Genomic DNA, 27,852 nt, shown 5'->3' on the forward strand with positions numbered 1-27,852 from the left:
AAGGAGATGACTGAGAGAACATGCAGACATCTGATGGCTTCCCTGGAGGGGAGAAGTTGCAAGAAGGAAGGGATACAAAGCATGAGGTAAAAACGTATAGAATTCCACATATGGCAACTGAGGCAGGCCTCATACTGCAGATCAAGCAAACAGAAGCAAAATAGAAAGCCAGGCATAGAGGTGTGCACTTATAACCGCAGCCCCTGAGAGGACAGAGGAGGCAGAGGGAGGGAGAAAGGGAGGAAAAGCAGGAGAGAGACCCTCCATCCAAAAGGGGTGGGGGTAGCAACATCTGCAGTATCATGTAGCCTCCATCTGCACACATATACATGCGCATGCACAGTCTCCCATGTGCATCTACACACATGAATACACACACACACACACACACACACACAGGAAAAGCCAACCATATGTGACAGAGAAGCCACTCAAGATAAATCTAGCCCTGAGTGGCTCCAAGCTTCGGGCTGGGCTCTGTACAGTGAGGCTCTCCTGAAATTGCATGAGGTAACTGAGAGGAGCCAAGTGAGAACACGCCATCCATCAGGCCTGGTGCTTGGCTTCCTGTTGACGTGACTAATTTGTTTATCCTGCTGTGCCTTGATCCTAGTTAATGCCCTGGCAAAAACTTGAAGGAAGATTTCTAGCAAGGAAACCTGCCCATCTTGAAGAACAGAAATGAGACTCTGAGACAGACCCTTTGTCCTCCCTTTGTTGAAATGAAGCCACCATCATCTAGGAACTGTTCAGGGTTTCTCAAACAGGTAGCTTAGCTAGTGTAGGCAGCACGGCATAGTCGCTTCCCACTCTCCTGAATGGCCCTCTTAGAAGCAGCAGCCTGTAGTGTTGATTGACATTTGTGACAAGGTAGTTCTAGCCAGGGCCAGCCTTCTGCCCCATGGGCCTGCCAGCTGTTCTTGTTAGCTCTGCAAGATTCCAGGTCCAAGTGAGACGGCCTCTGTGGTCCTTACCCACATCTGACACACAAATCTGGCAGATATTGTTGGCTCCTCTGTGACACACACACACACACACACACACACACACACACACACACACAGAGAGAGAGAGAGAGAGAGACAGAGACAGAGACAGAGACAGAGACAGAGACAGAGACAGAGACAGAGACAGAGAGAGAGAGAGCTTTGTGGCAAAGATAACTGTTCTGCACACAAGGACTTAGAATTATGTTGGGAATGTGTTGTAACCATGCTAGAGGCCAGCCAGAAGTACCAACGAACGAATGACCCTGGAGTGGCTGTCAGTATGCTGAATAGTCAGTGGATGAATGTGCCCAGCTTCCTTGACCCTCAGGTAAAACAGCTGCTTTCTGGAGTTTTCGAGGAGGACCCAGTTTAGTTGTCCGTAATAATTGTTTGATAACACCTCATTTACCAACTTCCTGCCTCACTCCCTTAAAGGTGTGTTGGGGGCATCTCAAAAATAAACTACCCATCTGAAATTCTTTTTCTTGGGGTCTGTTTCTTCATCAACCAAAACTAAGACACAGTAGGCATGTGTCTGGAGACTCTTGTTGAGTCAGATATTAGTGAGGCTCTAAGCCAAGAGAGTAACTATAGAGGTCTACAGAACCAAGGAACAGAAGTCACGAGGCACCCCAAAAACATCTCTTTCTCTGTGCACCCATCAACTGCTTCCTTCTGTTAGTAACTCTAACCAGACCATTTACATCTTGTGAGACATCCTCCTATCTGGTAGATCTGTGGAGTAGCCAGATTTAGCGAATAAATATTCCAAGATGCCTAGTTAAATTCAGGACACACACACACACACTAAAAATAGCTGTTAATCTCAGTTCCAAATGTATTGGTTTCTAACTTTATCCGGTAAGCCTATGGCCAGTAAGTCAAATACTCATGGCACTTTGTAGATAGGAAACAACCCAAATGGAGGTGTCTATCTAGCTTCACACACTGCTCAGTAGAGTGCTGTACTGGAAAGTCTTAATCTAGAACCTCCTTCTCTGTAGAACCTTGATCGGTTCTTTGCCATCCAACAGTGAGATGGGCACCGAGAAGTCATATTAATGTGTTGGAAAGACAGGCTGAGCATTGAGCTAGCCAGCAGAGAGGAGCATGGGTCATTGAGTACATCTCTTCCCAGTCTTTGCAAAGGAGTGTCCTGGTGCTTATGTCCAAGATGAAACAGGGGAGAGCAGGGGGAAAGGCACTTGATTATTGCCTGGGAAATATCAAGTGCAAGTGTGGTGCCTTTGAGAACTCCTTTATTGAGGAGCAAAGGGGAAATTAGTATAATTCGAGACCAGAGCTTGTTCTGGCAAAGGGCACATAAGTGTTCCTGTGGAACAGTCATGGTAAGTCACCATCTGCCCTAGTTTTCCTAGGATAGTTCTAGCAAAGACTCATCTGATTTGGCCTATATGTGTCTATAGGAGGAGGGGCCTTGAGATAGGGTCTCACTGTGTCTCCCAGACTGGGCTTGAATTTATGTAGAATCCAGGCTAGATCTGAATTCATAACAATCTTCCTGCCTCTGCTTCCTTATTTCTTAAAGTTTTGGATATATGCCACTACTCTAAGCATGAATCAACATTCATCTTATTATACTATATTATCTCTAATAAGACAGATTGGATGGGTTTAGTAGATGATCCTTGGGCGCTTCTCATTTTCATGGTCTCACCCAGTTGTGTGTAACATGTATCTTAGCCCATTTCTGTTGTTAAAGCAGAATATTTGAGACCAGGTAATTTATAAAGAGGAGTTTATTTAAATCATGCTTCTGGAGGTTGATTGAGAAGTCTAAGACAATAGTGCCAGCATCTACTTGGCATCTGTCCAGGCCTCCCTCTTTCTTTCTTTCTTTCTTTCTTTCTTTCTTTCTTTCTTTCTTTCTTTCTTTCTTTCTTTCTTCCTTCCTTCCTTCCTTCCTTCCTTCCTTCCTTCCTTCCTTTCTTTCTTTCTTTCTTTCTTTCTTTCTTTCTCTCTCTCTTTCTTTCAAGATTTATTTATTTATTTATTTATTTATTTATTTATTTATTTATTTATTGTGAGTACACTGTAGCTGTACAGATGGTTGTGAGCCTTCATGTGGTTGTTAGGAATTGAATTTTTTTTTAGGACCTCTGCTTGCTCCTGTCAACCTTGCTCACTCTGGTCAGTCCTGCTTTGCTCAGTCCATGCTCACTCCAGCCCAAAGCTTTATTTATTATTATACATAAGTACACTGTAGCTGTCTTCAGACACACCAGAAGAGGGCATGAGATCTCATTATGGGAGTTTGTGATTCACCATGTGGTTGCTGGGATTTGAACTCAGGACCTTCGGAAGAGCAGTCAGTGCTCTTACCCGCTGAGCCATCTCGCCAGCCCCCCCCCCAAGTTCTTCTTTCTATACATAACTACACAATGACACAATGAATATGTCAGCTTGGCTCTCTCTTCCTATAAAATCACTAATGCTGTCATGGGGTCCCATCCTCACGACCTTGGCTGATATTAATTATCTGATATTAATTAGATTCTGTAGTCAAATACCATTAATATATGAATTTAGGGATTAAAGTTTTAGTTCATAAACTTTGGAGACACATATTCAAGCCATAGCAATATGAAAGCACTTTAATTTTTTTAAAGAATGTATTCTTTATCTATGGGTGTTTTGCTTATGTGTATGTTCATATACTATGGGCATGCCTGGTACCCATGAGGGCCTGAAGAGGGAGTTAGATCCCCCTGGGACTGGAGTTACAAATGATTGTGAGCTACCATGTTGATGCTGGGAATCAACTATGGTCCTCTAGAAGAGCAGGAAGTCCTCTTGACAGCTGATACATCTCTTCAGCCAGAGAGAGCACTTTAATTTGTGGTCAAATCTAAATGATTGCTACCAGTAGCCTTCATTATCTGTTATATAAAGTAGCCAGCCTCCCCTCTTCAAAAACCAGCATGCAGATGGCTCAAAGACAGAATACTTTATAGCACATGTGACCAGGAAAAGCTAACTGCTGGTAGTTTTGCCCGGTGTATTAAAGAAGTATTTGATTTGATGCATTGGGATCTTTGGGCACTTGTATCGGTGGCCTGTACCTGTAGCCTTTGCTGTGTGTGATCCATGAGATCCTAAAGCGATCAGACTGACAATGAATGTTATAAGTAGGAAACATAGGAAATCATAGATTAGGGGTCATATTAGTGTATTGAAAAGAAAGGCTGAACCCTGAGCAGATGGAGAGAAGCATTAAAGTCCTTGGCCACAGTGCTGTCTGCCATTGAGAGCATCTCTCTTCCCAGCCTTTGCTCTGCTCGGTGGTGCTTTCAGAAAGACCATCTGTGTGTATCCAAAGGACACTAAGTACCCCTCTGTTTCTCAAGAAAGCTGATGATGACCATATATTTGACGCAACATATACGTGTTTGGAAACATCCAAGGAGGCTTGGACTCACAGGCCACATGAAAATTAGAAGACATAAATCTGATAGTTGATTTATCAATTTGTGCCAAAAAAGATCAAGGTTACTAGCTTTTGAACATGATACCCAAAGAGATTGGTTTAGCAGCATCAGCTTCAACAAAGGGTATGTATGCAGTTATCTGTAAGCCAGGGCTCTTGATTCATCTGCAATGACTGTTCCTTAAAATTAATCCTACCCACTTGGGGAACAAATGAACTGAGTAGACACATCTTCAAAGAAGATGTGAGAAGATGCTGAGCACCACTCACTGGTAAGGAAGTGTCAATCACAACTGAAGGCATGAAACACATTACTCTTCTGATGGTGGCTGCCATCAAAGATCAAACCAAGAGGTGCAGAGCTGAAGTCCCTAGTGCTTGGGAGGGGTAGCAGGGAGACCAGGAGTTCAAGGACAGACTGCGCTACATGAGACCCTGTCTCAAAAAGACAAATAAAACTAATATATATATATATATATATATATATATATATATATGAAGGGAGGAAACAGCATGCCAGTTCCTCAGAATCTTAGAAAGTTAAACATAGACCAAAGAAAGAGTATCTGCCCCAGTTGCTCTGCCTTTGGGCAAATGCCCCGAAGAATTGAGTCAAGGACTGAAAGAGATGTTGTTTACTTGTGTGGATAGCAGCACTGTTCACAAAAGACAAAGAGAGGAAGCAGCCCACATGCCAAGAATGGATAAATAATGTTTATAGGCAGTGGAATATTACTCATTCTTAAAAAGGGAGAAATTCCGATGCACAGTGCAGAATAACGAACCCTGGAAACACCAAGACAGCTCTAAAGTAACAACTCTGATATGACCCCACTTGTATGAAGCATGCAGAATAGTGGATTCCACAAAAAGAAAGCACAACAGTGGTTACCAGAAGTTGGCAGAAGGGTGGGAAATATAAAGAATTGCTATTTCCATTAGGGGTAGCATCTTGATGACTTTTCTATTGCTATGATAAAATGCCCCGACAAAGGCTACTTAAGGGAGAAAAGATATATTTTATCTTATAGTTCCAGGGAGATTCAGCCCATCCCAGTGGAGAAGGCACAGTGGCGGGAACAAGAGGCTGGCTGGTCACATCACATCCACACTCAGGAAGCTGAGAGTGAGCAGGAAGTCGGGCTGAGATATCAAGCCTCCAGGCCTGTAGCCAATGACTCACTTACTTTACTAAGGCTTCACTCCAAAGGATCCACAACCTTCCCAAACAGGGCCACTAGCAGGGGACCAGGTGTTCAAACACGTGAGCCTAGGGAGACATTTCACATGTAAACCACTGCAGACGGGGCCACCAAGATGGCTGTGCGGGTAAAGTTAGTTGCCACCACACCTACCACCTGAAGTCCAATTCCTGGGACCCATATGGTGGAAGAAAAGATCCAATTCCACAAGACGTCCTCTGACCTTTATATATGTATGCATGTGCACATGTAATTAAATATAATTAACAGCTGACTCAATGAATGAAAAGTAAAGGACTTGTTTTTAAAAGCTCTGGAAAGAACAATGAGATAGATCAGCCATGTGAGTTTATTGAACTTAGGTCGATGCAAAACATAATGTGTACATTACATTTTACAGTGTTGCAGATGGAACTCACGGCCTTGAGCATGGTTGGCAAGCACAGTACTACTCAGATATATGCCCTTGCTCACCCAGGTATTATGGGTTGGTTACAAATAATAAAAACAAATTAAAAATGGCTAAATGAGAAATTTTCTAGTATGGATGTATTTTCACCAGGAATAAAAACTCTCTTGCTCATTTTTTTTTAATCCCCGGCTTTCCGGCACATGTGCACACGTGCAATGAGAAGTGATAACTGTTGATGCGTAGGCCCCACAGCCAGAACAACCTCACAGACAGACTTGAGGCCAGGTCAAGAGTATTCCCAGCTGCTGTGTCAGGAGAAGGATCAGTTAACTCTGAACAGGTTTGCTTTCCCTCAACCGATTCACGGATTCAAAACAAGGCTTTAGGAAGCTCAGCCTGCCAAAAAGGAGACATCCAAAACGAATGTAAACATGACCACAGATTTAGTTAAAATGCCTGGCATTCAAGATAAAATTGGCTTTGTGGTCTCAAATATCTATTTTGGTGGAAGGTAGTTTCATAATAAAACAAATGATGGCTTTGCTAAATTTAACTATCAAGTAGCAATGACCCTGGAATTGGTTGTGATGAACTCAGAATTTCTAATTCATTCAGAACAGCTGTGATAATCTAAACGACCGAAATTAAAACTGCAGTTGTTAAATGAGACAAATATTTTTATATCTACCCAGAGTAACTGTGATAAAGCTGAAATCATGTTTAACAGCCACAACAAAATCTCTGGCACAGAGTGTGTTTGCTTGCTCTGCTAAAAGCCATTAATCAGTTTAGAAATGCCTGAGCTTTTGCAGAAATCTAAAACTGAGTAGGTTCCAGGGGTCTCTTTGAACACCCAAACTTGGGGATGGAGATTCATATCCCTTGTACAAAATGGCAGAGTGTTACATGTGACCCATGCACACCCTTCAGGGTACTTTCCTTTGCTTCGTGATAGACTTCTAACACTTAAGCATGGGTGTCCAACCCAGAGTCTGTGGACCCCCTGAGTCCCAAAATAATTGGGAATGCAGTCCAACACAAAATCACAAACATACTTAAAACCATGAGATTTGCTGGGCATGGTGGTACACGCCTTTACTCCTAGTACTTGGTAGGCTGAAGCAGGTGGATCTCTATGAGTTCAAAGCCAGCCTGGTCTACATAATGAAATCGAGGCCACCCAAGGCTACATAGTGAGACTTTGTCTCAAAAACCCAACAAAACAACAACAACAAAACACTGAGATATGTTTATATATACACACATATATATATATATATACTTATATATATATACGTATATGTACATGTATATGTGTGTGTATATATATATACACACACATATATATATATATACATATTGCCTTTGTGTGTGTGTGTGTGCATGTGTGTGTGTGTATGCGAGAGAGAGACAGAGACAGAGACAGAGAGACAGAGACAGAGAGAGACAGAGAATGAAAGACAAAGAGAGAAAGACAGAGAGAGAGACACACACAGAGAATCAACTGCATAGTTCTCAAGCATGAACTTTGCAGGTGACAATACATGTCATGATATCATTCAAACATATATGCTTTCATAACCCAAGGGCTGTTATCTAGGCACTTCTAGATTTAATGTGTGGCTTAAGGCACTTTTTCATCCTTTGTGGCACAGAGAAGCCCAAAGGATGTATACCCTTGACTAAGTAACACAAATATAGGTCAATAGTTGTTCTAATACACCAGTTAGGAAATAAGAACACAAACAACAAAAGCATCCGTTGATTAAGACATAGTTCTCTGAAATATTTCTGATTCACAGTCGGGTGGGTCTTCATATGTCTATGCATGTAGCAGGCTACCTGTACATATGGCAGACTACCTGTTCTTTGTGAATCAGCCCAAGTCTAACAATCATACCAGACTTTTGATCTTCTTCCAGAAGAGTCTCTCTATATTCTGATCAAAAAAAAAAAATCACCTGGAAACAGTTCATCAAAATACTCATGCATGGAACACTAACGAAGCTTTAGAACGCTGTTGATAGATTTGCAGTGATTGAAATCAAAGTGTACAGGACAAGGGGGTCACATCACATGACAGACTGCTTGTCTGCCTGGTGCAAAGCCTTGGGTTCAATTTTCAGCACTGGGAAAAAGAGAAAAAGAAATGAAAGCCTGAACATCATGGAGCATGGAGGTGAGTCCCTAAGGGCCAGAAGGGACACAGGCAAAGGCGAGAATACCACATATCCACACGAACATATGTACAAAGCTCCTGATCAAGTGTTAGTCTGAGCACTCCCCATGGTTTTCAAACACCGAGCAAGTGAGCCCAGCTTTTTTGAATCAAAAACCTAGAAGCGTCTCCCAGCTCAAAAACACAAGATTTGTCCTAAAGTCTAGGGACATCGATTATTTTGACAATTGCTTCCTGGAGCTCGAGGGATGGCTAAACAGTTAAGATCACTTGCTGTTCTTGCAAAGGACCAGGGTTTGGCTCCCATCACCCATATCAGGTTAGCTTACAACCCCCTGTAACTCCAGAGCTGCAGGAGGATCTGACAGCCATAGCCACCTGCACATCTGTACACATAATCCCCCAACACATATTAAAGAGAATCTTCCTCCAAGGGTCACAAAAGCCAGACCCAGGCTGCCTGCACTGCTAGGGGAATTTCAGAGTCCCCTATGCTGGGTGACAGGCCAGACAATCCCAGGATTCTAATAGGTATTTGTTTCTCAGTTGGGTCTGGTCGGTGCCAGTGGGCAGAGGCTGAGATCCCCTTGCCATCTGGTGAAAGGAAAGAGGAAGTCTCTTTTGTTTTGTCAGCATCAAGACACGCTGAATTTCATGGCTGGGTGACACATTAGACTAGGTCTAGGGCCTTGTTTTAATTTTTTTCCTGTTGTGGTAAAATGCATATAATATAATCTTACCATTTTTTCTACATTTAAGTATATAATTCAGAAGCATCAAGTATACTACATATATATGTGTGTGTGTATATATATAAATATACATATAAAATATGTCTACATATGTATAACTATAATTCAATGGCATTCACAATGTATGACATTCCCCACAGTTCACCTCCAGAACACTTGCATCCTGTCAACTGAAACTGTCCTCACTGAACACTAATCCTCTGGTGTGTCCCCATCCCTCCTGTCATGTCTTGCCTACCCCCAGCCTTCCCCGCCTGCCTCTACTCCTAGCAATGACTGTTCATCTTCTCATTTGAGTGGAATCCTACCAATTCATCCTTTGGCCTTCTAAGTATTAACCAGGGCAGACCCTGCTCAGCCTTCACCATCAGACACCTTCAGGATGGATGCTACTGACTATTTGACCTATGACTGGATTATCTAGCACAGTGTCCTCACGTAGCTTGAGTCAGAATCTATCCTCCTTGGTTTGTGTGTGCCCTCTGTCTTTTGCGAGCAGTGTTTGTGTAAACATGGTGTGCCGGATCTGCTTGAGTCCATTCTTTTGAACATTGACCTAGAAGTGAGATTTCTGAATCATGTGTAATTCTGTATTTAATTTTGGGGGTCTGCTAAATCATCTCACATTTTATATTTCCACCAGCACTGTGGAAAGGTTCTAGCTCCTTGCTGCCTTCTCCCATCCTAGTGATTTTGTTCTGTGATAATGACAACCTCATGGGTATAAAATGGCATCTCACTGTAGTTTTGATTTCCATTTTTCTTTTCATGTGCGTGTTGGCTATCTGAGTATTTCCTCTGAAGAAACTTCTATTGAAGTCCTTTGCCCATTTTCAGTTTTTGTTGGGATAAAATCTCTTTTATATAGGAAAGAAGTAGATCGTTAAAAGGCTACATGGGGAAAAAAGTCAGGTGTGGTGGTACACACCTTTAATCTCAGCATTCTGGAGGCAGAGACAGGCAGAACTCTGTGAGTTCAAAGATATCTGCATCAACTTAATGAGTTCTAGACCAGTGAGGTCTACATAGTGAGACCCTGTTTCATAGGGGGAGCTGCTATGTAGGACTTGGGGTATCTCAGTGATGGAGTACTTGCCTAGCTTGTGTAGGGTCTTAGTTTTCATCTTTAGAACCACAAAAGTGTAAAAAACAACCACACACACACACACACACACCGTATACTTTGGGCCTGGTGGTACCTATCTGTAATTCTATATCTCTCCAGAGGCAGAGACTATAGCATTACAAAGCCAAAGCCTTACTGGGCTACAGAGTGAGTTCAAAGTCATCCTGGGATGATTCATGAGACATTGTCTCAAAATAACAAGTTAAAAAGGGGCTGGGAATATAAGCCAGAGCACCAGTCTAGTAAACACTGACCCCCAAGAAACACATACACATACAAACACACACACACACACACACACACACAGAGAGAGAGAGAGAGAGAGAGAGAGAGAGAGAGAGAGAGAGAGAGAGAGAGAGAGAGAGAGAGAGAGACAGGTCTGGGACATTCAGGTGGAATATAAATCTAGGGTATCCTAACATCTCAAAAGGGCTCTTTGTTGTTTGACTTCAGTCTGTACAGAGGCCCAGGAGGTTCACCACACACAGGCTTGTCTTCCTTTCTCCTGCACAGTGATCGAAGCCTACTTCTCAACCTTGGCTTATGTGTTCAGCCCTTTCCCTTCCAAATGGAAAAGTACTAACCAGTGTGTGGAGATAGGGTTTTTAATGAGCTAATTAAGGCTAATTGATGTCCTACAGGTGAACTGGTTTCATTTTATAGACCCTTCTGGAAGTTCCTTATCTCCCCCACTCTTCTGGGCCTTACATGGTTTGTCCATCCGGGTGTCTCACTGCATCCTGGGTAGCCCATTGTCTCTCACTGTTCTTGTTGAAGACTCTAACCCAATAGGATCAGTGTGTCCATTAAGAGAGGCAAGTCACAAGATGTGTGTACACAGAGGTCCAGGAGGTTCACCACACACAGGCTTGCCACAGGAGAACACAGGAGGAAGGTACCATCTGTTAGCCAGAAAGAGCCACCACCAGGGTCACACCCCACTGACCCTCTTACTATGGACCTCCAGGTTCCAGAATGGAGCTGGTGACAGGATATCACCCAGCCTGTGATAGTCTGCTGTGGTAGAGATCCTGCTGGAGAGAACACTTGGATTCCAGAGAGATCTCCCAGGGCAGGAGGATGGCCAAATTCACCAGCAGGATCTTCCCTAGGCTGGGGCCATGTTAGATCTTTCTGGAATCTTATAGGCATAATCTGGCAGCAGATAATCCTCTTTTGGCAGAACACAACTTCCTTCTGTTGAAAGCACAGTTTAACAAAGGCTACTGAGCTATCTCCCAAGGCTTCCTGGCTATCAAATGGCTTTCATCAAAAAGCGATGATTTTAAAACCCCAGGCATACATGTATTGGGTTTCCCCAAAGCTTGTATGCTTTTACCACAGCCAGTTCTCTTCTCACAATCTTTAGCTTGGATTGATTTTCTCTTAGCCACTTCTTTATTACTATTATCTTTTCATTTTATGCGTATGAATGCTTTGTTTGCGTGTAGGCATGTATGCAACATGAAGTGCCTGGTACCAATGGAGGCCACAAGAGGGTGTTAGATCCCCTGGAACTGTAGCTGCAGATCGTTGTTAGCCACTACACAGGTACTGGGATGTGAACCCTGGTCCTCTGCAAGAACAGTAAGTACTCCTAACTGCTCAGCCATCTTTCCTTCTCAGGCTTGTAACGATGTGCCTAGAACAGAGGCAGGATGCAAAGGGCTGAGTTGTAGAGACTAAGGTGAAACCCCAACCTAGTACTAGGAATGAGTTTGGTACCACCAAGCTTGTCCTGTACGGCATAGCTCCCAGTGTCCACAGACAAAGTTTGTAAGTCATCCACCTCTTCCTTCCTGCCCCTCTTCCTTTGTTCTATTTTCTTGGGCTGCAGTCCCTGGTGGGAGGCTTCTTGTCCCTACCTGGGTCACATATCACTCAGCTATATTCTGGGTAACCTTGTGTCTTGTCTTGTCTTTGCCTGCTGAAGACCCAGCATAATGTCACAACCCAGGACTTCACAGGGTCAAAGGACCCTACTAGGAGGCCAGGGCTGGCTGAGACTCACTGGGTTCTACTAACTCCAGAACTGAGTGGGATGGAGGTCCTAGATGGAAGGGTTAGGAAGGGATGAAGCTGGACTTGATGCTTAGGAATGAAGATGTTAAGACTGATGCTCACTCCACTCCAGTGCTTTCTTTAGTGGGAATCTAGAGCTTCCCTATGCACTGGCTATGCTGAAGCAGGTCTAGGGGTGGATGCTGTGTTTCTAGAAGCTTTCTAAGAAGTGTAGCCAATGCTAGGAGTGCATGTACTTTAAGGATCAAGGCCCCATGGCATTGTATTTTTGGAGTGACACCTGAACTGGGATGTTAGGGGCTTTGAAGGTATGAGGGCTTCTCAGCACTATGACCTCCAGGACCATGACCCCCCCAGCACTATGACCTTCAGGACCATGACCCCCTCCCCCACCCCCAGCACTATAACCTCCAGGACCATGACCCCCCCCCCCAGCACTATGACCTCCAGGACCATGACCCCCCCCCAGCACTATGACCTCCAGGACCATGACCCCCCCAGCACTATGACCTCCAGGACCATGACCCCCCCCAGCACTATGACCTCCAGGACCATGACCCCCCCCAGCACTATGACCTCCAGGACCATGATACTCCCCCCCCCAGCACTATGACCTCCAGGACCATGACACCCCCCCCCAGCACTATGACCTCCAGGACCATGACCCCCCCCAGCACTATGACCTCCAGGACCATGACACCCCCCCCCAGCACTATGACCTCCAGGACCATGACACCCCCCCAGCACTATGACCTCCAGGACCATGACCCCCCCCAGCATTATGACCTCCAGGACCATGACACTCCCCCCCCCAGCACTATGACCTCCAGGACCATGACACCCCCCCCAGCACTATGACCTCCAGGACCATGACACCCCCCCCAGCACTATGACCTCCAGGTCCATGACCCCCCCAGCACTATGACCTCCAGGACCATGACACTCCCCCCCCCAGCACTATGACCTCCAGGACCATGACACTCCCCCCCCCCAGCACTATGACCTCCAGGACCATGACACTCCCCCCCCCCAGCACTATGACCTCCAGGACCATGACACTCCCCCCCCCAGCACTATGACCTCCAGGACCATGACCCCCCCAGCACTATGACCTCCAGGACCATGACCCCCCCAGCACTATGACCTCCAGGACCATGACCCCCCCCAGCACTATGACCTCCAGGACCATGACACCCCCCAGCACTATGACCTCCAGGACCATGACCCCACGCCCCCAGCACTATGACCTCCAGGACCATGACCCACCCCCCCTTCAGCACTATGACCTCCAGGACCATGACCCCCCCCAGCACTATGACCTCCAGGATCATGACCCCCAGGAGATGAGAAGCCCTGGCCCTTCTGCTCCTGCACTTTGGATCTGCAGACAATTTACACATCACTGTGTATTAGAACCACTTGGAGGGCAGAATACAGCAGCTGCCCCCCCCCCCCTTCCCCGTTCCCCGTCCCCCAACAGACTTTCTGATTCAGAAGCTCTAGGGTTAAGCTCTGGGCTTAAGACTGCGGCGGTAGCAACTTGCCAGGTGATGATCCTAATGCTCTCCTATAACCTCCGTACCCCGAGACACCTCCCGGGTTCTGTAAGAAAGGCTCACACGAACCTGAGTGTGACGCCTGCTCTCTGTCTTTTATCGTCACTGTGATCCTGGGCAAGTTCTTCCCACTTTCTGAGATCCTATTTCCGGTCTTCAGAACCACGATGGCGCACTCACTCTGTGGAGCTGCTGAACAGATGGCGGCAAATGTTGGCGTGGACTCACAAGGGCTCGTCCCCACGCTGATTATCCAGCCTGCAGCAGTAGCGCCACACTAATTCAAAGTCGGTTTTGAGAGGCTCGCACCTAGCAGAGTCTGAGCATTGCATGGACGAGGTCCTGGGTTAAGTTCCCAGCACCACAGAAGCCCATGGTATAGCCATGTTAGTTTCTTGATTTACCCCATGCATAGAATGGAGTTGGTGATCTGAATGGACCGATATTGTTTGTTTTCTCTTTTGTTTGGTTTAGGGGAATTGTGTAGGGAGATTTCTAGATAGGGATGGCTTCTCAGATCTTCATGTGCCCCCATGGCTTCTATATCTTCAAAATGGTGGCTTTCTGGTGCAGTAAGACTGGGACAAGAACTTGAATATTTGCATTTCTAACAAATACCCAGGTGGTGTTGGTCTGGGAACCACACTTTGAGGGTCAAGAATTTTAGAATGGGGCTCTCAGTGGCTGAGAACTTTCTGCTCTTGCAGAGGACCCTGGTTCAGTTTCCAATGTCCATGCAGCAGCTCACAACCATTTATAAATCTAGTTCCAGCAGGATCCAACCCTCTTCTCTGGCCTTCATTGACTCCAGGAAACCATATAGCAGTACTCACTCACCCACATAGGCAACACATATACATATCAAAACTTTAAAAACCTTTAAGAAAAATGATCCCATGGCCCTGCCCAATCCTAGCCTGTGACTTCCTGGGTGGTTTTTCAGCAAACAGGAATTTGAAAGCTCCTCTCTGTGTCACTTTGAGTATACCCTGACATCTAGATGTGGCGGTCATCATCACCTGGCTAATTCTACCCTGCTTCACAGGGCTTTGGCAGGGAACAAGAGGCTGTTTCAAGTCAGGGCCTGTGTGATGTGGTGGGAACCATTCCAATTGATTTAATTCTCCTAAGATAATCTGCTCATCTGTAAAATGGGGGGAAAATTATCTGTCCTTGTAATGAGTCACTGCGGCTCTGGATGACCCACTGCATCAAAAGCACTTTGGAGATTGCAAATTTGTAAATACAAAGGATTATCCAAAAAAAAAAAAAAAAAAAAGGCTCACCGCAAAGCTCTCTGTCCCAACTTCTGAAAAACTGACTTCAGCGATTATGCTGAGGGATCTCAGGATGAAGGCCGACCGCAACAACAACAACAACAAAAAGATCAAATATTTTGATGGTGCTCCTGACTGTATCTAACAACACATTGTAATCTTTTAATTTTGACTACCTCCAAGATCAGGCAACTGGAAGTGAAACACCCTTTAACAAACAGCTCTACTTAAGTGATGAACCATACGTCCTATCAGCGACAGTTAGGCACACATGCCTGCGTTGGAGTCACTGGGCTGAAGGACCAATTTTCACAGCACAATCAACACGGGCATCGAGCATCGCTTGAGCTCCAGCATCATTCCGGAAGCTCGTTTACGTCCTACTGTAGCCGATCCCATACACAATAGTAAAAACGTGCACGAGCGTGAAGTCTTCCGAAGCATTTCTAGGTCTATGATTATCTGAAGCTCCCAACTCTGCTCTGGCAGGGTTTCACATCCCTCCCACTTCAAAGGCGAGGAAGTTGACGGTGAAAGAGGTTAAGGGTCAAGACCACAAAGTTATCAGAGTAAAGGTCGGCATTGTGTTGGAACTGCTGATTTCAAAACAGGTGTGCGTGCTTTATAGTCTTCTAGAAGGAAACCCAATGAGCAGTCCCCAGCACTGGACTGTGGGCTCTGTACCTCTTACACACACACACACACACACACACACACACACACACACACAGAGAGAGAGAGAGAGAGAGAGAGAGAGAGAGAGAGAGAGAGAGAGAGAGAGAGAGAGAAATCAAAACAATAACAAAACCCCAAACCTTCAATTTTGTTTAAGCTGTCTTTATTTTTTAGTGTTCCCTCCTGCTGCTTTCTGCTGAAATCAGCTAAAAATCTCCCTCCCTCCCTCCCTCCCTCCCTCCCTCCCTCCCTCCCTCCCTCCCTCCCTCCCTCCCTCCCTCCTTTTCCTGAGGTGCTGACAGTCATTGTCCCAGGGGTCCAGTCTTGGACTGCACAAGGAAGAGCGGAGATCAGACAAGACCAGCCTTCTGTTGTATCCCTGAGCTACAAAAACAACCAGTCTGAAAACTCCTCTCTGAACTGCGATGCTGTTGATGCTGCTGTCTCTCTTGGTTTGTGAAGGGCTCCATCATCTGTATCCCAAAGCAGGGTAGCTGTCATGAGTGGTGTTTCGTTAGACTCAGGAGCCCTCTCTCTTTGACTAATCAGACTTCAGAGGTGCATCAGAGAGAATCTGGGGTGGGGCAGAGGATCAGATAATGATCTTGATATTCAGGGTCCTGACATCAAGACAATCCAACGGATCAAGTCTCAGCTTGTTTCTATTTCAGTATGGAAGCAGTAAACACCCACAAACCCTATTAACTTGGGTTAAATGGAGGGGAGAGCCTGAGATACAGCTTCAGTCCTAGGAACACAATTTTATTCTATTGTCAAGTGTATTGTAACTGGACCAAGCTTGGCCAAGAGGTCCTGCTGGGATGTTCTGGGGAGATGCAATTAACATATTGTTGCTATGCCAACGCTAATCATTTCTTTGGGGACTTGTTTTCTTCATATAGGCATTGTAGCTGAGTCAATGGTGTAGAGGAGGCAGCTGCAGTTGGAAAGGAAGGTTAACCTGTTTCAGGGAACAGGCTGTTTTCAAGGACTCGAGCAGTGGCCCTTGGCAGGACAGCAGAATGCTAATCATGCATTCATTAAAGAGGGCTCCACAATGCCAACCTGGCACTGCCCAAATGCCCACAGGTTTTAATTCTGAGGAATCCTAGGCACTGCTCCTTTCATGATATGTGCCCTGAGAGGTGGCAGTGCAGATGGCTGAATATGTGAATTCACTGTCAGGGCCAGAGAGGCACACATTAGCCATTTCCAAAGACCCCTGAGCATGCCCTGTGCATGTGAGGGAATTTCTCATTCTGGAGAGAATGGCTGAATTGGGGCTTCTTTAGTAACTACTGGTTGTCCCAGGCCTTTAGGCCCTCCATATTAGACTTAGCCTTTAGTCCCTCATCCCTCTCCAGCTTTCCTTGGTGACTTCTCAGACTACCAGAAACCTTGGAGACAGGAGTAAACTGGGTTGCTTTCTTAGCGAAGCTAAGTGGGCTCAATGTTTAGAAAGCTGCCTTACAGTCTCTACATCCATTTAGACATGAGTGGGGAAAAGACCCCTTTAATTAAGTAGGAAATGGGATCGCTCAGCTGTCCCTTGTGTTGGAAGTCTTTCCTTAAGCCACGTGGGGTCTAAGCATTTTTTTTTTAATTTTCCCTTTTCACCACCTTAGGGTTTTATTGCTATGAAAAGACACCATGATCATGGCAACTCTTATAAAGGCAAACATTTAGTTACTACAAAATTAGGGACTATCTTATACTTTCAGAGGTTTATTCCATTATCATCGTAGTGGGAAACATGGCAGCATGCAGGCAGACATGGTGCTGGAGAAGGAGCTGAGAGTTCTACATCTTGGTCTGCAGAGACTGAAAGAAGACTGTGAAGCACACTGGGGGTAGCTTGAGCCTATGAGACTTCAAGGCATGCCCTGACAGTGACACACTGCCCCCAACAAGGACACACCTATCCCCACAAGGCCATACCTCCTAATAGTGCCAAGCATTCAAACATAGGAGGCTATAGGGGCCATTCCTATTCAAACCACCACGGTCACATACAGCCTTTCTCTTTCTTCCTTCATCATAGACAGCTGGAACACCTGCTTTATGTCTTAGTGTAGCATGACTGTGAAGATGAATGAGATGCAGAAGCTACGCTCTGGGTCTCTGAGTCTAGTGAGTCACAGACCGACGTTTGTATGTTCACACACAGCTCTAGAATGTGTTGTGTGCAGGAGGAGAACACAGAGGCAGAGTCTTCCATCTGGAAGTTGAAGGTTGAGGTAGGTGGTCTGTGCCCAGGAGGGGAGGGTAGAGCCTGTGGACAAAGGCTTGATGACCTGGTAGTGTGAAGATGAATAACTAGGACCACAGAGGACCCGTGGCTCAAGGGGCAGTGTCCTTGAGCACAAGTTCTGCAAGTGGGTTAGCTGGGTTTGAAATCAGCAGGACCTTTGGTGTTTGTGAACCCATGTAGATTTGTTTTCCTGTGTGTAAAAGAGGCAGAGTGATCATAAGGCAGAGTGACCATAAGTATGTGGCAGCCAGAGGTTTGGGATTGAAGGAGATGAAGGAGCTGAGCAGCCCCCATATACGTGAAAAGTTTGTTCGTTCCCTCGGGCTTCTTTCTGAGGGAGACTTGGTTTGGGGTTTTGTTCTTTTTTTTTTTTTAACCTTTTTTTTTTCAAAGGAAAAAATAAAGATGGGTATTTTGCCTGCTTATATATCTTTACACCATGTTCATGCAATGCTCCTGGAGTCATGGGCAGTTAGTCTCTGTGTGTGACGTTTGTGGTGACCAGGATGCACATGTGAGCCTCAGCTGTACTCTTCACTAGGAGACAGACCCTGACAGGCTAAAGTTCTCAGGAGTCTGGTTGAGAGGGGTTAGGATCCCCTGAAACTGGAGTTACAGGCAGTTGTGAGCCGCCATGTGAGGAACTGAATCCAAGTCCTCTCGAAGAGCAACCGGTGCACTTAACCACTGAGGAATTTCCCAAGGACCCAACTTTTTGCTCAGGTTTCTTCTTCAAGCTACTTTGGTTCTGTTGGGTACGTCTTTGCCACAAGAGCTGTAGGCTATTTTTTTTAAAGGTGATGCTCAGGGACTGAAAATAAGGCTTTGTCCATCAGTAAAGTGCTTAGCAAGCAAACATGAGCACCCAAGTTCAGACGCAGACCTCATGTAAAAAGCTGGAAAAGGTGGTACATGCCTGTAATCTCAGGGCTGGGGAGACAGAAATAGGAAGATGTCTGGAGTTCTCTGGACAGTCAGCCTCACAGAGTTCATGAGCCCTAGATTAAATGAGAGACTGGGGTTCATAAGCACTAAGGTAGAAGGGCACAGAGGAAGACACTTGGCTAGCCTCTGGTCTTTCTATACATGCACACACATGTGCACACACAACTGGGCACAGGCATACAGATACAAAGACATGCACACATTGCACAGAGTAAAAAGGAATGAGGCTCAGCAAGATACCATATAGAAGTAACACTATCAATGTAATTTCATTATGTCAAAAATAAGTGTCTCCAAGATTGCCAATACTAAACCCCTAGCAATCAGACACTGCTCCTGGCCTGTGTCTGCTTTGCAAGGGTTCTACCACTGATCTGCACCTGTGCCCATTGAGTTACACCCCTAGCCCTCCAGCTAGACTCTGGACTCTCTTTCTTTCCCCCTCCTGGCCTCCCTTCTTCTCTTTTTCACTCTCTCCCTCCTGGCCTCTCTCCCTCCTGATCTCTCTCTCTCTCTCTCTCTCTCTCTCTCTCTCTCTCTCTCTCTCTCCTTCCCTCCCTCCCTTCTTTCCTTCTTTGCCAGGATCTTGCTTGAAGCCCATGCTGCTTCAAATTTAATTTTTCCTCCTGCCTCTACCTCCTGAGTGCTGTGATTACAACCATGTGTCTCCACGCCAGATCCAGATTTCAATTTTCTACACTGTTTATCAGTGATGTCAGGACTCCGCTGATTATCGTATCTTGAGTCAAAAGACAAAGGGGATGGAAAATTTGGGGTCACTCCTCACTGTTGTCAGAAGGAAGCATGCTTTCAAAACTGCCAGGGGCATCCCCACATGCTCACATGGATAAGCCTGACAGTTTGACCCTCTACGAATGTGGTCAACTGGGGCAGACTCGTGAAAGGCCATGAGTACAGAGCACTATGCAATCGAGAAAAGCTAGTCTGATGTTTAACAAAAGGGTAATTGAGTGCCTTGAGGAGGCTGGCCAGTAGAATGTTCTCATGCAGTTTATAAGTCAGCCTCATTGACAGTCATGGGCAGTTAGTCTCTGTGTGTGACGTTTGTGGTGACCAGGATGCACATGTGAGCCTCAGCTGTACTCTTCACTAGGAGACAGACCCTGACAGGCTAAAGTTCTCAGGAGTCTGGTTGAGTCAGGATAGTTGAAAAGGAGGCTGGGAGTCAGGAAGTCTCTGTCTTATACTGTGCTCTGCCTCCAGAGAGGTCACCACACTGGCTGTGTTTCCTCCCTGCATAGCTTCTATGACTACAAGCTGTCATCCTTATGTGAGATTACAGAGACCAACATCTCCCTGGGGTGTTGAGGCAGAGATAAAGCCCTGTTAAATGCTACTGATCATGGTCAAATGCCATTGAGACACCAGCTAAATCTTTGTTAGCCTTGTCTCACAAACACCTTTTGATGTATTTCTGTGAAGGAATGAAGCTTTCAGGAGACTCAACAGACTAGGCAGCCTTCTGCAGGGCTGGTCCATAATGCACTCCAGCTGCAAGGGAAGTGGTTCCCACAGCTGTTGAAGATGTGATTCCCGCTTCAGGAGGCCTTGCTCCTTATCTGCAGCAGTGTGGGAAGCCTTCACTCCATACAGGACAAATCGTGATAGACTCTAAGTGACCTCCCTTTTGGCCGTTCCAGAGATCCTGACCTCTGGCTGTTCCAGTGTGTACAACCAGACCAAACTTCAACATTCCAGACCTTGCCAAGGTATCTTCTATCAGGTCTGAAGAAGCAAACACACTCCCCTAGTAAAGCAGGCATGGACAGAGGAGAGGGCTGTACGCATGCTTGGCTCTGACTGAGCTTGACAAAGCTGGAAGTTGTACTGAGTGGTGCCATTTATAAGTACCACATTTGCACAGCCTACCCATGCCACACTCCTCTTGGCTCTATAACCAGACAGCCCCATTCACTTTTGGGGTCACCCAGGAGATCCCTTTGTGTGGGCCACTCTGGTGTTGCATTACTAGGCCCCGTTAAAAGACTTTCTTCCAAGTCTTTCGGTCTTTGGTTGTGAAGTGCTGCTCTGTCTGCCGCAGTGGCAACCCCAGCAGCCACAGCACAGGAAAGCAGCTGGAGAGTGTCAGAGAGCAGCCAGGGCCAGAGGCTGCAGGAAGCAGAGCTACTGGAGATGGTCAAGGACTGTGGGCAAATAAAGAGGATAAGGAAGGTTGAGTCAATGAGCATCCCGAGATAAATCTGCAGGTCATAGTGGCTGGAAGAGTTCCAGGGAGCTGCCAAGCCCTTAAGGACTGTGGCTGTGCTAATCATTATGACCAAAGGCATAACGACCGATGTTCTTAAGGAAGAAAAAGTTTATTTTGGCTTATGGTTTCAGAGGGATGGATAGTGTCTGTTCATGGCAGAGAGGCATGGCAGGGCAAGAATGGGAAGCTGGCTGATCAGATTTTCATCCACACAGAAAGCAGAGAAGAGCAGCAGGAAGTAGGGTGAGCCTCTAAACTCTCAAAGCCTGCCCCCAGTGACATACTTCCTCCAGCAGGGCTCTGCTTCCTAAAGGTTCCATAACGTCCTCACATAGTGCCCACGTGGGGATCAAGTATTCACAGACATGAGCCCATGGGGGCGTTTGTTACTCAAACCGCCACAGCTACAATACCCCAAGCTCCAGCGCTGTAACAGGAGTTGCCGCTAGGAACCCTAACTCCCAACTCCCTCAAGACTGACTATTGTAACAATGGCCCTTGCCTGCTGCTGACTCAGCAATAATGCAGCAGGTGGATCCGGGTGGATCCGGCTTGAGGAGGACTAGGTACACCTAGAGAACAGGATGCTTTTGCAGGGCCCATGGTTCCTCCAGGTTCACAGTCTGATATGAATGTTAATAAACCTCTAATAGAGAGTGTGGATGTTTTAAATAATATCATCAGAACTGGTTGAGATAGTATTGTGATAGAATGATGTGTTTGATGCCATTACTCCAGAAGCAGTTATAGGCTTTCCAGTAAGAGATCAAGATCAGCCATGCTGACAGCTATCCATCCACCCACCACACATTCTCAGTTGTCAACAGGCCAGTGCCAAGTTGCAAGCCTCATCTCTCTGTTAGGGCTATCTCTAGTTATTCAGGCTTGTGTGGCTCACACAGAGCAGAGCAGAGCAGAGCAGAGCAGAGCAGAAGCATCCAGGTCCTGGCCACCCTCCATCAATGGCTGTGATAGAACGAAAGATAAGAATCCTAGCATCTGCCTCCTGAAGGGTAGTTCTGCGCTGCCATCTTTACCATCTTCTGTGTTACCAGGGAGATGTGAGTCCTGGTTGCCCACTGTGATGACCTGCTAGTTCTCTGAGCCTCTGTTCATCCCCCATTTGGATATCTCACATCCTCACTCTATCAGGTAATTTCTGGGATCACTTACCAACTTCTTCTACTCATACCCTCCTGTTGGTGTCTGCCTCTGGGGGACCTCAACCTAGGATAGTATTTTTGAAAATAAGTCAGTTTTGGAATAATTTTGAATTCACAGTCAAGCTGTAAAGATAAGGCAGAGAGGTTATCCTGGCTCCTTCTGTGGTTCCTACTGTGGTGCTGTCACTGTCACTGAGAGGTCCACACTAGTTTGCTCCAGTTAACTGAACTCTAGGCCAATGATACTCAACCTGTGGGTTGTGACCCCTGTGGGGATGAATGACCCTTTCTCAGGGGTCACAGATCATGACTACTCATAACAATAGCAAAATTACATTTATGAAGTGGCAACAAAATTATGGTTGGGGGTCACTGCAGCATGAACTGGATTCAAGGCTCTCAGCATTAAGAAGGTTGAGAGCCACTGCTCTAGAACGTACTGGGGTAGGATATCATCCAAGTTTTGGTGGAAGTCTCTTTTCTGGGGCAGGATCTCATGAAGGGATGCCATCCACAGGTGTCCTTGGTGCCCCTTGCTCTATCAGTTTCTCAGTCCTTGTCTCCCATGGCCTTACAGTTTTGAGGGATCACATCAGGTGTTTGCAGACTGCTCCTTGGGTTGGGTTTGCCTACTGTACTAGGTCTGGGCAAGTTCTCACAGGCCAGGCATCCTTCCTATTCCATCATACCAGGGAAGACACTACATCTTAAAACTTAAAACGCTTTCCATCCTCAAGCCATCACAAGAAGCCCTTTCTTCTGAAGAGGGAGCTGGCTGGAGAGGGGGTGTGTGTTTGAGTGGTCCCAGCAGGATTCAGGAACCTAATCCTATGTTCTACTGTTCTGAGATTGTCCACTCTGTTTTGGGGTCTGTGAAGAGTCAGAGCCTCCTTAGCCAGCTAAAAGGATACAACATATGGAACCACTAAGATGACACAAAGGCATGCAAAATCGAAACTACAGTGAAACTCCATCTCCCCAATCAGAATGGCCATCATCAAGAAAACAACAAATCCTGGGGAGGATTCTGAGCAGTGCCCTTATTCAATGCAGGAGGATGCAAATTAGTCCAGTCAGTATGCAAATTAGGATGGAAACTGGGCGGGGGGGGACCCCTCTAAGAATAGATCTTCCTTATGATCCAGTCATCCCACTGTTGGATGGGAGAACCAGAGCTGGCGTGCTTCAGGGATAGCTGCATTATCCACAGTAGTCAAGCAATGCAGTTACTTTAAGGTGTCTGTTAACAGATGAATGGCATCTGTACATAGCGGGGTGTTACTGAGCAATAAAGAGGATCAGCATTGTGAGTTATTTTGTTTTGTTTGTTTTGTTTTGTTCTGTTTTTTAGGGGCTGGAACTGAAAAGCATCATGGTCAGGAAACTAAGCCAGGCTCAGGAAGACGTTTCCTTGTACCTGTAAAAACTAGAAAAAGAGAGGGGAAAAAAGATTTAAACTAATGGGAGCCATGCTAGGGGTGTGGAAGAATCAGGAAAGGAGGGGTGTGAGGGGCTGCAGCAAAGGGTGATAACAGGGTGCATGTGATCCGGGTACATGATATTCTTGTATGCAAATGTCACAGTCAAGCATTTATATGTTGCAAATTAACATATGCTAATTTAAAGGGAAAAAATGTAGAGTTGGGTATGGTGGTATGAATTTGTAATTTTAGCATTCTAGAAGTCAGGAGGATGGGGAGTTCAAGGCCAGCCTGGAATATGTAAGACCTGTCTCAAACAAACAAAAATGTTCCCCCTGCCATATCTGACCACTCTCCTGGTGGATAAACCAACTCTCCTCCCTCCCTCTTTCACATCTCCATCCCTCCTGTTTTCCTTCTTTTTTCTCTTTTCTTTCCCCTCTCTCCTCTCTCTCTCTCTGTCTCTCTCTCTGTCTCTCTCTCTGTCTCTCTCTCTGTCTCTCTCTCTGTCTCTCTCTCTGTCTCTCTCTCTGTCTCTCTCTCTCTCTCTCTCTCTCTCTCTCTCTCTCTCTCTCTCTCTCTCTCTCTCTCTCGGGATTGACCACACACTAAGGCCTCACCCACGCTAAGTGATCACTCTGCCATTGATCTATATTGCCAGCTCTCACTAGTTGCCCAGGGTAGCTTTAAACTCACTCTGTAGCTCAGGAAGACCTTGGCCTTCATGTTTTCCTGACTCAGCTAGAGTATCTGGTATTAAGGGTTGGTATCACCAGCCCCATATTTTGTGTGTATTGGTGTTTTGGCTGTGCCATTTGTATTCCTGGTGCCTATGGAGGCTAGAAGATGCCATCAGAATCCATGAAACTACAGTTATAGATGGCTATGGGCCACCATGTGGGTGCTGGGACTTGAACCCAGGTTGTCTAGAAGAGTAGCCAGTCTTCTAAACTGCCGAGCCATCTCTCCAGCCTATAACTTCTATATCTATCTTTCCAGTCTATAACTTCTGAGAAGCAGCAGTTTTGGTCCCAACCTGACCACTGTCACTGGACTAACATCAATGAAAATTCTGTATTGTCAGGCTTGCTCTGTTTCCTGTGGCTGTAACATAGTACTGGAGAAAGTTCTTTATAGAGAAAAGTGGTTCATTTAGCTTGCAATTCTGGAGGCTCACGAGCATAGTGCCAGCGTCTGCCCAGCTCAGTGCCACCACAATGGTAGGAGGGCATGCTGGAAATGTCATACATCGAGGCAGTGAGGAAGGGATGGAAGAGAGGAAAAGGAGAGCTCCCTGTTTATAGTACCCTCTTCTGGTAGAAGGTGACTCACTCCTACCAGACCTGCTACACGAGATCAGCAGGACCCTTCTCAGGGTGATTGTAACCTACTCACGTTCTCTATGACTCCCCTTTCAAAGGTCCCGTGGCCTCTCATCATTGCTACACTGGGAACCAAGCTGTCAGTCCATGGAATCATTCGGGGCACAATGAGCCACAACTAAAGCCTGCCATTGACCTAAGATGTGGTTTCCAGCTGCAGGTTCCACACGGAATATACCAAAGGTGTGGTAGCCTGCTACATTCCCTTTGGGAAGGCCTTGTGGCTGCATGCAGGGATACCGAGCCTGGAGCTATAGGACAAACACTCCTGGGAGTCGCTCCTGGGAGGCAATAGAGAAATCATAAATCACCGTGTTCACATGGAGCCATGTATGCTGCAGCCTGGTCAGTCTTGGCATATAGCTGTCACTACAAAGGTCTGTCACTTTTCATGTCCCCCTCTTTCCACACTCTAAGCACACTTCAGGCCTGGCTTGACCTCAGTAATCTATTAATCTTGGAGCCTGCTAGTACTTGACTTAAGGTCTAGAAAATTGTTGTAAAAGATGACTGTGATAGCCTCGGGGAGACAGCTCAATCTGTAACACCCTTCCCTGAGCAAGCTTAAGGACAGGAATTTGAACTCTAGCATTTACAAAAACAGGTACACTGGCTCAACTGCAATTCCAGCTCTGGGGGTTGGAGACAGGAGGATCCCCAGGGCTTGCTGGCCAGCTGATTTAGCTGAATCGGTGAACTCCAGGTTCAGTGAGAGAATGTCTCAAAAGATAAGGAGAAGAGCGATCAAGGACACCCGCCCACACAGACAGAAGCACATGCACACACATAGGGATATTATACTAAACGCTATAGCACTCACTGTCTGCCAAGCATGGTTCATTCATGTATCAATTCATTTAATCCCTCACAAGCACTGTTTCATATATATATATATATATATATATATATATATATATATATATATATATATATATATATACACACACACACACACATATATATAGTTGTTAGGAAATTGTGCACAGGAAATACGGATGAAAGCATCCACTGTTCTGCAACGCTTACTCGAGGTCTGTCAATCAGTAAAGCTAGCTGAAAAGATGACTGCACTTTTACTTCTAACAAAGCTCCAGATGGCTTCCTGTATCACCTGTAACCTGGTGGTGGAGGCAGGGCTGAAAACCACAGAAAATAAGACTCACTTCTTCTGTTGCTTGGGAAAGGATTATAGACTCTCAGGTTTGATGCTTTGAAGGCATGGTGAAGAGAGTCAAGCCAAGCAACTTCAAAAGCCTCATTGGGTTCATCCATGTTCACAGTCTCTAGGGAAAGCAGGATGAACACTCCCTACAATCAGGGATAGAACTTTGGAAGGGTCTCATGTTTGAATTTAACATGGATCCCAGTGATGGCTGCCAAGCAGCCCAGAGCCTGTTTTCCAGGCAGGGCAATGACCCTTTTCAAGGCTGCTGTGGATCAGGTAGAAGTGAAGAGGGCTTCCTGGAGGCTGGAGGATGTCCACAGGTAGTGTGTGTGGGGGGTATACAGTTGAAACACCTGCCTTATGGTCAGGAAGCACTGTGTTCAAATCCAGAATCATCAATTATAAACTGTTCAACCAGTGGTAAGGGGCTCATGGGGTTCTGTTTGCTTGGGGTGGATGTAGTAAGTGTGGGCTCCACGAGCCTTCCCAGGAAGTGGGAAGGAAGCCTTGGAGATTTGAAACAGAGCATTCTGAGTGGAGAATTGGGCTCACAGATGGTGGCTGATCTGGGAAGCCCGTGTGGAAAGTATGGCATGCCAAAGATAAATAGAAAATTAGCTCTAAGCCTGAGGGTCCCAGGAGGAGGTTATGTGACCCTAGTCTAGGGTTACACAATTATGGGGCCTTGCCCTGTCACTGTGAACAGCCCTAATCACAAGACTACCTGAGACAGGAAGAAGAGATCTCTGGCCTCTGTCTCTGCATTCCACTTTCCTGGATGCAGGGAGACTCAAAACCTGCTTGGCGGGCACAGGGAAGGCACTCAAGACCTAAGATGCCTGGACTCATCTTAAGGATCATCAGTCCTGTGACCAGCCCAGACTCTGGACCCAGCCTACTTCCTTAAGTCAGTGGGGTCTCCAGATATGACTTTCCAAAAGTCATCCATTGCTCTTGCCATCTCTGTGTGTGGGAAACTCCAGGCTGTGTAATACAGAAGACCTCTCTAGTGAGTGGCATTTTATGAGTTGAGGAAGAATAGAAGGGGTTCCTTGAATCAAAGGATCATTGGGGCCAGAAGAAGTGGATGAGGCTGGATGCAGAAACATCAAGGAAGTAAGGATTAAAAGTGCATCTCTGCTTTCTTTCCCAACCCCTCTTTATTCTTTTCTGGGGGGAGGGGACAGGAGCCTTGCTGTATAGCAAGTGACCTTGAAGTTTCCTGATTCTGTCTCTCAAGTCCTGATTATAGATGGATGTTACTAGGTGGCTTTCTCTTCCTTCCTTCCTTCCTTCCTTCCTTCCTTCCTTCCTTCCTTCCTTCCTTTTCTTCCTTCCTTCCTTCCTTCCTTCCTTCCTTCCTTCCTTCCTTCCTTTTCTTTCTTCCTTCCTTCCTTCCTTCCTTCCTTCCTTCCTTCCTTCCTTCCTTCCTTCCTTCCTTCCTTTCTTTCTTTCTTTCTTTCTTTCTTTCTCTCTCTCTCTCTCTCTCTCTCTCTCTCTCTCTCTCTCTCTCTCTCTCTCTCTCTCTCCTTCTCCCCCCTCTCTTTCTTTGAGACGGGGTCTCTATGTAGCCCTGGCTGTCCTCAATCTCCCTATGTTGACCAAGCTGACTTCACAGAGATATTCCTGCCTCTGCCAGAGTGCTGGAATTAAAGGT

The sequence above is a fragment of the Mus caroli genome, unplaced genomic scaffold (genome assembly GCF_978045245.1).
Source record: "Mus caroli unplaced genomic scaffold, Mus_caroli_1 scaffold_14, whole genome shotgun sequence".
NCBI classification, from domain to species: domain Eukaryota; kingdom Metazoa; phylum Chordata; class Mammalia; order Rodentia; family Muridae; genus Mus; species Mus caroli.